This window comes from Semicossyphus pulcher, unplaced genomic scaffold (genome assembly GCF_022749685.1).
Source record: "Semicossyphus pulcher isolate SPU_LCO1_2020_fin unplaced genomic scaffold, fSemPul1.0.p SCAF_1, whole genome shotgun sequence".
In the NCBI taxonomy this organism is placed as follows: domain Eukaryota; kingdom Metazoa; phylum Chordata; class Actinopteri; order Labriformes; family Labridae; genus Semicossyphus; species Semicossyphus pulcher.
The window spans coordinates 20,737,700-20,746,148 of NW_027211603.1; positions in this window are offsets into that span (position 1 = coordinate 20,737,700).

Here is an 8,449-nt window from a genome sequence, read left to right on the forward strand (position 1 = left end):
GTAAGAAACTTTCAAGGGAAGAATCAGGAAACAACAAGAAAAAACAAAAAGCTCTGGCACTCACAGGATCAAGTAACACTGACTTTAATGTGGGTCACAGATGTACTTGAGATGAAAATGAGTGAAAGGACCGCCCCGCAGGAAGGAAAGAACGCGGGAAGTGTGTCCATACAAAGACAACTTTTCACTTTCTACAAATAACATGGACAGATCCCTTACTAAGCCAAATACATGGCAGAAAATATAAACAAAACATTTCTTTGCCTCTACAGACAGTCAGTTAGGAGATAGTGGGTTTCAACAGCCCATTTACATAGAATAAATTCGATACATTATGCATATAACACAGTGTGTATAATAATCCATATTAACAAGGACAAGTAGCAAAAAGTAATTGGTATACTGGATTGGATCTCAGATTGTAAAGAATGAATCCAAAAAGCTTCCCTCTGCAATAAAAACCTGTCCAAATCTCCACCCCTTTTCAAAGAATTAACCTTTTCGATGCCCTGAAGAATCAGGAACAACTAGATATTTAGTAAATTGTTATCAAGTTGTTCCTGAATAACTCAAAACCAATGACTAAAGCATTAGGTTTACTGTGTATTTTTAATTATGTAACCATTTTGTACTCTTTTTGTGCACCGAATTCGCCAGCGCTGGGGGTCACCATATTGGAAATGCCAGAGCCGGCTAATCCAGAGGCTGGCAAAGAGGTGGAGCGCAACCGAGCTGAAGCCTATGGCTGAGGACTATGGGCGGGTCACATGAATCAGTCAGCTATGGCTATAAAACTAGGCTATATGCTTTTCAGCGTAGCTAGCAGTTATTAGCCATAGACCGTATAAATAATGGAAGAGCTAGTTTAACTTTGCCAGGAGGAGATTCTGTTTGTGACGGTGACTGACTGCAGGTGTTAAGTTATCAGACTAAAGAAGTAGCGGACTCGCTGCTCGCTTGTTCGGTGAGATAGCGGTGAGCCGACACGTAACAGGAAATGTAAAATAACCGTTTTTTGTATACCATGGATGGATAAGAGGCATTACATGAGTGCTGATATAGAGTCCAACATCACTGGGACTTTTTGTTTTGAGTATCACTCTGTTTCAGGCAGATGTTCTGAATACAGTTAATGAAGATAACAGCAGAGGGTCTTTAATGTGAATGTTGGTTGTTTAAGCAAGTGCCTCAGAATCACACAGGCTACCAACGCATGATTGTGTGATACATTTAAAAACACAGATAAATGTAGATGAAACAAAGTAGCTGGTCGCGTTTGGGCACACACAGGGTAGCAAGAGTAGGCTACAGGAAAGTGTTTGTGTTGCTTGGCAACAGTCCAGGAACTGTTGGAAGAGACAAATAAATGATTAAATAAACCAAAAGTAACATGTTATTACAAGCTTGAGTGATATTGCTTTTTTATACAACAGCTAGTTCTGACAAAGAAATCAGATACGACAAGAAGCACTGCACGAGTGCAATACAGAAACCCATCAATGGGACTTTTCACTCTGTGTATCCCTCCGCCTAGGCCGTTAATTAACATTACAGCAGACTGTGTATGTCTACATTGATCAGGCTGGTACCTCTGAATCACACAGCAGGCTCTTATTTCACTGGTTGATGATAAATTAAAACTTACAGATAAAATGTACATGATAAAAAACAGCTGATCTGTGGTAACCTGTAGACACAGAGTGCAGGAGAATGCTTGAGTTGCTTGGTAACAAAAGTCCAGTTTCAGTTAAGTTGCAGAGCTAGTCGAGTTGGTGGAGCAAAAAAATATAATTTGTTGTTTATTTTTTACTACTATTTGCCGCTTGTATAACTGTTTTAATAAAGCAATATTGCATGAGAGGGAGTGATGTACTGAATATCAGCACTGCTGTGATTCAGCAGGCCAAGTGCCGATGCAACAGTTCTATATGCAGCATCTAAGTGTAAAAAATAATAAAAAACAGCAGATTATCAGTTTTGTTTATTTAATCATTTTAAATAAACAAGTCAACTTGGCTGGTAATGGACTGTTGGCAATCAACACATTAACCTATTCCTGCACTCTTGATCATGTCTGCGCTCTTCAGCAGATCAGCTACTGTGGTTTAGGTACACTTATCTATAAGTTTCCGTTAATCACAACCAGTGAAACAACAGTCTGTTGACAGTTTCTTTGGTGGCCTGTGGGATTTTGAAGTACCCGAATGATCAATCAAAACAGTCTGCTGTAATTAACCGTATTCAGGTCACCTGTCTGAGGCAGAGTGATACACAACGTTAAAAGTCCCAGTAATGTCGTACTGTACAGCACTCATGCAATGCTTCTTGTCGAATCAGATTACTTGGTCTGAACTAACTGTTGTGAATGGCTTAGTTATCATGCCACTAATTCCTAAATCCCTGGAACAAAACACAAACCTATTTATGGCCATATACATTTCAAGCACAGCCAGTGTGATCAAATTAACCACATGCTAGTCTGTCCTCCTTTTTTTGGAAACACAAGCGTTAAGATGATGAGTCACCACCCTTATGCTGCAACTGCAGTCCTTTTTGTTACACCAGAGCACAGGCTTAATTTTGAGACAGACACCCACAATTAGGCATTTAAAAAAATCATTTCTATTATCAATCCTCATGATCCTTAGTCACTAGCAGTGAGTTTGTAATTACACTGAAAAAAGAGAAGATGATAGAATGACGTGAAAAAGAGTCTACCTAAGCACTTACCTTGTGGATTAAACAGCCACTTATTTTCCTGGATATTACAGCTTATATAGTCCTTAATTACCTTGCCACAGTAGACATGCTGTTTTATCAGTACCTACGAGGACACCCCTAATGATTTACATAGTTTGAGCTATAGATAGAAATGTAGACTTGGATTTGAAAGTCAGTGTAACCTTACTACTTTCCATTTATCTTCCATTGGGAGTTAAAACCTCATCTCTGACCCTGGATGTGTCTCTCTCTCCACACTGGATGCCATCACATCACTCTCCACTCTCCGTTCTCTAAAAACAGTACATTGATCCCAGCTCACTCCTCTGTTCTATTTCTCTCCCTCACACCTTTAACCCAAGAATAATTACAACCCAGACCTTCAAAGGCCTCCTTTTCATGGCTTTAGAAATTGAAGGTAATCCTATTGTCGAGTCATAGAATATCGCTATAATTACAAGTCTTTACAGCCAAATTGAAAAAAAGGGGTAGCTGGCAACTTGCATGATCCTTAAATCAGTCAAAAAAAGTTTCGTCTTGCAAGAAGAACTGCAAACTGAGCGGTGTAAAGGGAAAACATGTAATATGCAACACTGACTTTAGTCCTTCAGTGTCTCTGAACACCACAGGATGCTGCATGTAGCAAAAAGGCTTCAAGAAGTACACTGCCCCTCTGAACTTACTGATACTCTCGGTCACTTAAGAGATCATGTCACATCTCATTCACTAGCTAACTCTACTGCAGGCTGCATCCGACAGTAAGCATGGCCTGTCATTTGTTTGTCAAAATATTGATGTTGATTTGGTGACAATGCCATGGCTGGTTAGCTAGAAGGTCTTGTTGGTCAACATACTCTAAAATTATATTTACGGTTTGACAACTGACAATTTATTGACTGTTTATTGCTAGCATACCGTTATCTCAATTACTGTTGGCAACCGTTAGCTACCATCCACTGCACTGTGAACTAGAAATACCTCGCCAAGTCATAGCCATTATCCCGTCTTCTAAATGATTTATATGTGCAAATTCTGTTTTTGTTTTTGTTGTTGTTTTGTGTGGTGTATGCATTATCTTAGGAGGACTCAATCTCGGACCCCGTTTTGTTTCCGGCATAGCCAACGGTTAGCGATAAATGACTTCCAGCCAGGACTTCCTTTTCCGTGCCCTGAATTGTTTACAGTCCAAGTAGCAACTTGAGAAGTAAGAATTTCCTTCCGGCGGTTGCATGCTGCTCCGTTTGCTCTCCATACACACTCCATACACAAACTCTTGCTGATACGTGATCAATAATAATAATAAATAAATCAATAATACTTGGACCACAAACCAGTACAAATGGAAACACTTCCATCACCAAAATCTGGTCCTGTGGCTACAGATTCTGCAGCAATTTGTGCATAGATATTAAAAATGACCTTATTCTTGACATAGTTTGACATTTTGGGAAACATTTGTTGTCACTTTCTAGCAGGTTATGATGAGGACAATGACACCATTGTGTTTTAAATATTAAGCTTCTGCATGCAAAGACTGGCTCTGCCGAAGGATTGACACATATGTTAAGTAACATATTGGAGGAGTATGTTAACCGCTGCTGGCAGGAGCTTCTTATTTCAAGTTTTTAAAGTTGACTCTTAGTTGTCCATCTATATAAAGCATTGTCTTTCAAAACAATCCAATAATCACTTGAAGACAAGCCTTCCCCTTGCATATATCACTCACTTTATATGCAGTAAAAACTTATGATCATGGCACCTACCATCTGTATTCACAAGAGTTAGTCAGCCAGAGAGTGACTTTAGTGTCATCTTGCAGCTTAGATTGTTCCTGGCTTTCTGAGGCTCTGTGGGTGTTAAGAGATCCTGTCAGATGTGGAAACAAAGATGAGTGTGCATAGAGGTAGGCTGCTGGTGATGATGCATCATCCGAGGAGAGGAGCTCCTTAACATGGCCTGTATACCACAGCCATCTCCCCTCCTTATAGAGATTAATGACCCAGACATCCATTTAATCCTATGGACGCGCCTGAACCACAGCGTGCCACAAATCATCAAGTCTCTCAATGCAGGTAAAGGCAACCAATCCTCTTCCTTAGACAATGCAATGTGGATCAGCTCAATGAGCTGTGACCCTTAAATCACAGGGCTGTCTGACTGGGACACCATCATATTGGTGTATACACACAATGGTTGTATAATACAGGGAAGTTTTTTTGCAGCATTCAGGCACACATTTTAAATAGGTCTCTCATATCAGAAAAACATACATTAACTCTTATCACATTGCTTTTGTTAGCATTTAGCTTTAGCATCTTTTCAGCGAGAAATGATAAAATGATATACAATTACTTTAGATATATGTCAGCATTCAATTAATAAGACTAGGTCAAAACCTAATATGTGGCTGACCGCATCAGGTCAATGTGCGCTTTAGTGGGCAATGTGTTACAAGGACTGTCCTTATGAGGCTGATGACAACGTGTTTGAAAGCAGGTGCGCGCTGCGGATGTAGCTGAGGACAGCGGAGGAGCAGCCCCGCCTACTCCCCAAACAAAGTATCCAGAGACGTAGGCAGAGAGTCGTGTCAGTGGCACACTCAGTGTCGCAACTCTCTCTCTCTACGGCTGTGAAAGTACCAACTCTCACTCATTCAGTCGGTCAGTCACATACAGACCCGTGTGTAGGGCTGACCCTGGCAGTCAGCCAAAAAACTTAATATTTTTGGAAACCTGAGACTTCATCATGAAGGATGTTCAGTATAGTAAGGTCATCTTAGCCTGCTTGATAAACCTACAGGTATGTACACAATCTACATCCTGGCTAAGGAGGCTCAAGTGAGGAGAGTCATGTAAGGACGTGTTTAGCTGGTGCTTTACACAGACTAACCTTTCTTTCTAAATAAATAATGTAGAATGTATCCCTGGCAAAAATATACAGTAAAAAAAAGAAAAAAGGGAGCAAACGCGCCCTGCCAGACAGTTGTCTCTCCTGAGCAGATGCTTCAGAAACAAGATTTGGTTCCAATGAGTTAGCTCATTGAGTCCATTGAGTCGTTCATGGCGACCATGGCCTATTCTGAACATCCAGAACTGATACAAGAGGGTGAAACACAAGAAATACATCAACCATAAAAATGTAAGGGAAGACAGCGGTAGTGAACCATCTGAACTCCAGGAATAAAAAAAAAAATTCAAGGCAGTCTCCGCCTCACCCATTCAGTGGGCAGGCTTCTTCAAGAGACCCTAAGGTCCGTTCATACTATATACTTACACTAACTGATTCCCTTTGAAAAAGGTCAGAACTGCATAAAAACTAAAATGATTCAGCAGGGAAGTGAATATAAGGACAGACACGTTGATTACAAACTTGAGCATGGGTTAATCGTAGTCTGTCTTTCTCTCAAGAATAATCCTAAACAGGAACAACACAAATATTATGAGCATTGTAAGGTAATGCTTTGAAACCAGAGGCCTGCAGAGGATTACTGGAGGGAACATTCAGGTTGTGTAAACAGGTTTTTTTTGCCATCCAGACTCAAAGGCACAGTACAGGTACTTCTCATTAATAAAAGACTGCTATCATTTTATGACTGACAGTGTTTTCAGGTCAAGAGTCTGCCTCCGGCTCCACAGGGCTGTGATGATCTGGTTGCAATCTATTGCATCAGTTACTCTTGGAAACAATGGGAACATCAAATAATTACAACTTGTGTAATAGTAGCAAGTGTGGCTTAATGGCGTGCAAAAAGCAGGACATTTTATCACGCAGTGTCTGATGTGATAAATCATCAGTGAAATTGGAAAATGCTCCTTAAGCACCTAATTTGAGCTGATTAGTTTGGATTTATGCTCGGGGATAACCTGCTGTGGAGTAGGTTAGCAGTGCAACCTGATGTAAAAATGAACAACCATCAAGAAGCGCCAGCCGGAGTCGAGACCAGTCAAAACAGCAAATACTATAAGAAATAAAAGCTTTGAAAACCTTTTAACTGAGGTGAAGGGAAGTAGCCATGTGAGCATGAAGTGTTTTATGTTTATCATTCAAATGTTCGTGGTCAAATAAATTCAGTTTTCATACTTTGACCCCAACAGGATAATTAATAAGTATTTACAAGCATTTAATGAAAAATATTATACAAAAACTGTTTTAAATTCAGTCTATATATTATAGTAGTGCTGATTTCTTTCTTCTAAGTTTGTGAACTGTTAGAATGAATGTCTGGTGATGCTGTAGTGCCACATGTCTGTTTAGAGAACTACTGACACTTTGGTGGAAAGTGATGAACCCCTCTCTCTGACCATCTGCCTCGGGGCCTTCCTCTGTACTCTGCAGTCTGGACAGAAACAGGGGCACACTGCGGTGACCTAATGTTAAAACTGAGACATCGCTGTTTTCCAACTGGGCAGTACATCCCTGCCTGCTCATTGATTGTGAGACTGGGAGATGTAGCCGTAAGGAAGTTGTACACCTTAAACTGTCACTGCTGATATTTGGAGCCTGACAACCTGCCATGCTACACACACAAACACACACATGCTTATAGAAATATACACTTAACCCTGTAAATATTTACATATGCATAAAAAAAAGGCCATCTCACTGTAAGTCAATGGACGACTTGTTAAAGTGTGTGAGTGACATGTGAAAGGTGCAGCTATTCCAGTGATTATGATTAATAGCAGAACTGTCACTGTGCAGCAGCTGTGGCTGAGTGCCTGCACATAAGATTATGTTCCACTCTATGAAGCCATGTCACACTGCTGGTGCATTTGCGAGGCAGCACATAAATTCAAGCATCTGCACGTGTCATATACATTAACATGTTGGACATTAAACATTAAAAACATTATGGGCAGGTTGTCCATGATGCTAACAGAGAATGACAGAGGGATACAACAGCTTTAAATAAGAGATTTGTTGTAAATTGTCTGGAAAGATAGTCCATAAACCGAATTGTAAACGACATTATGTCTGTCTGATTTCTTTTGCCCTATCAGATATCTCATTCCCAAATCCCGGTCAGCTAGAAAGGTATTTAACAGATCGCTTCAGTCTTAAAACCATGTAAGCTGCGATGCAGGAGACAGAGCCAGGACTTACCTCTCAGCCAGGCTATAGGTTGGTCAGGGGGCCCCGGATTCAGACTGAGCCAACTGAGGCCCAGAGCTGTAATTACACATGAACAGATGGCCTTGCTGGAGGACTCTCCTCCCTCCTTCCCTCCTCCTCTCAGACCTGCTACCTGCAGTGCACCGAGCCCTCACTGCCCTCAAAGCATTGTTGCACATAGATTACTGTCCGCAATAAACGTGGAGCCTGACGGGCTGGCTTTACAGTTACAGGGATGTTTGTGTTAGCAGCGAGTGATGAGATCTGTCACTGAAACAGCCGCAACATCATGCCCCCCATGGCTAACCCTCTTTGAGCAGTATATAAGACGCTGTGGGTCCGACAGCCGTATGTTAGCAGCGCAAACTGCATCCTATTGACAGAGACAGGCATCTATTGTTCATAACATGGAAAACATTTGTTGTCCCTCATAAATAAATGAGTGCTGCAGTGAGAAAGAGCAGTCTACAGAGCAATGCAGTTGGCATATTCTTAAGAGTTCCCCTATGGACTCCCGTGTGGGATAGATGCTTGCTGTGCTAGCCATGTCCTTTGTTCTCTTTTTGAAATCATGCAGGTGATTTATGAGTTAGGAATACGAATAATGCCTCTGTTG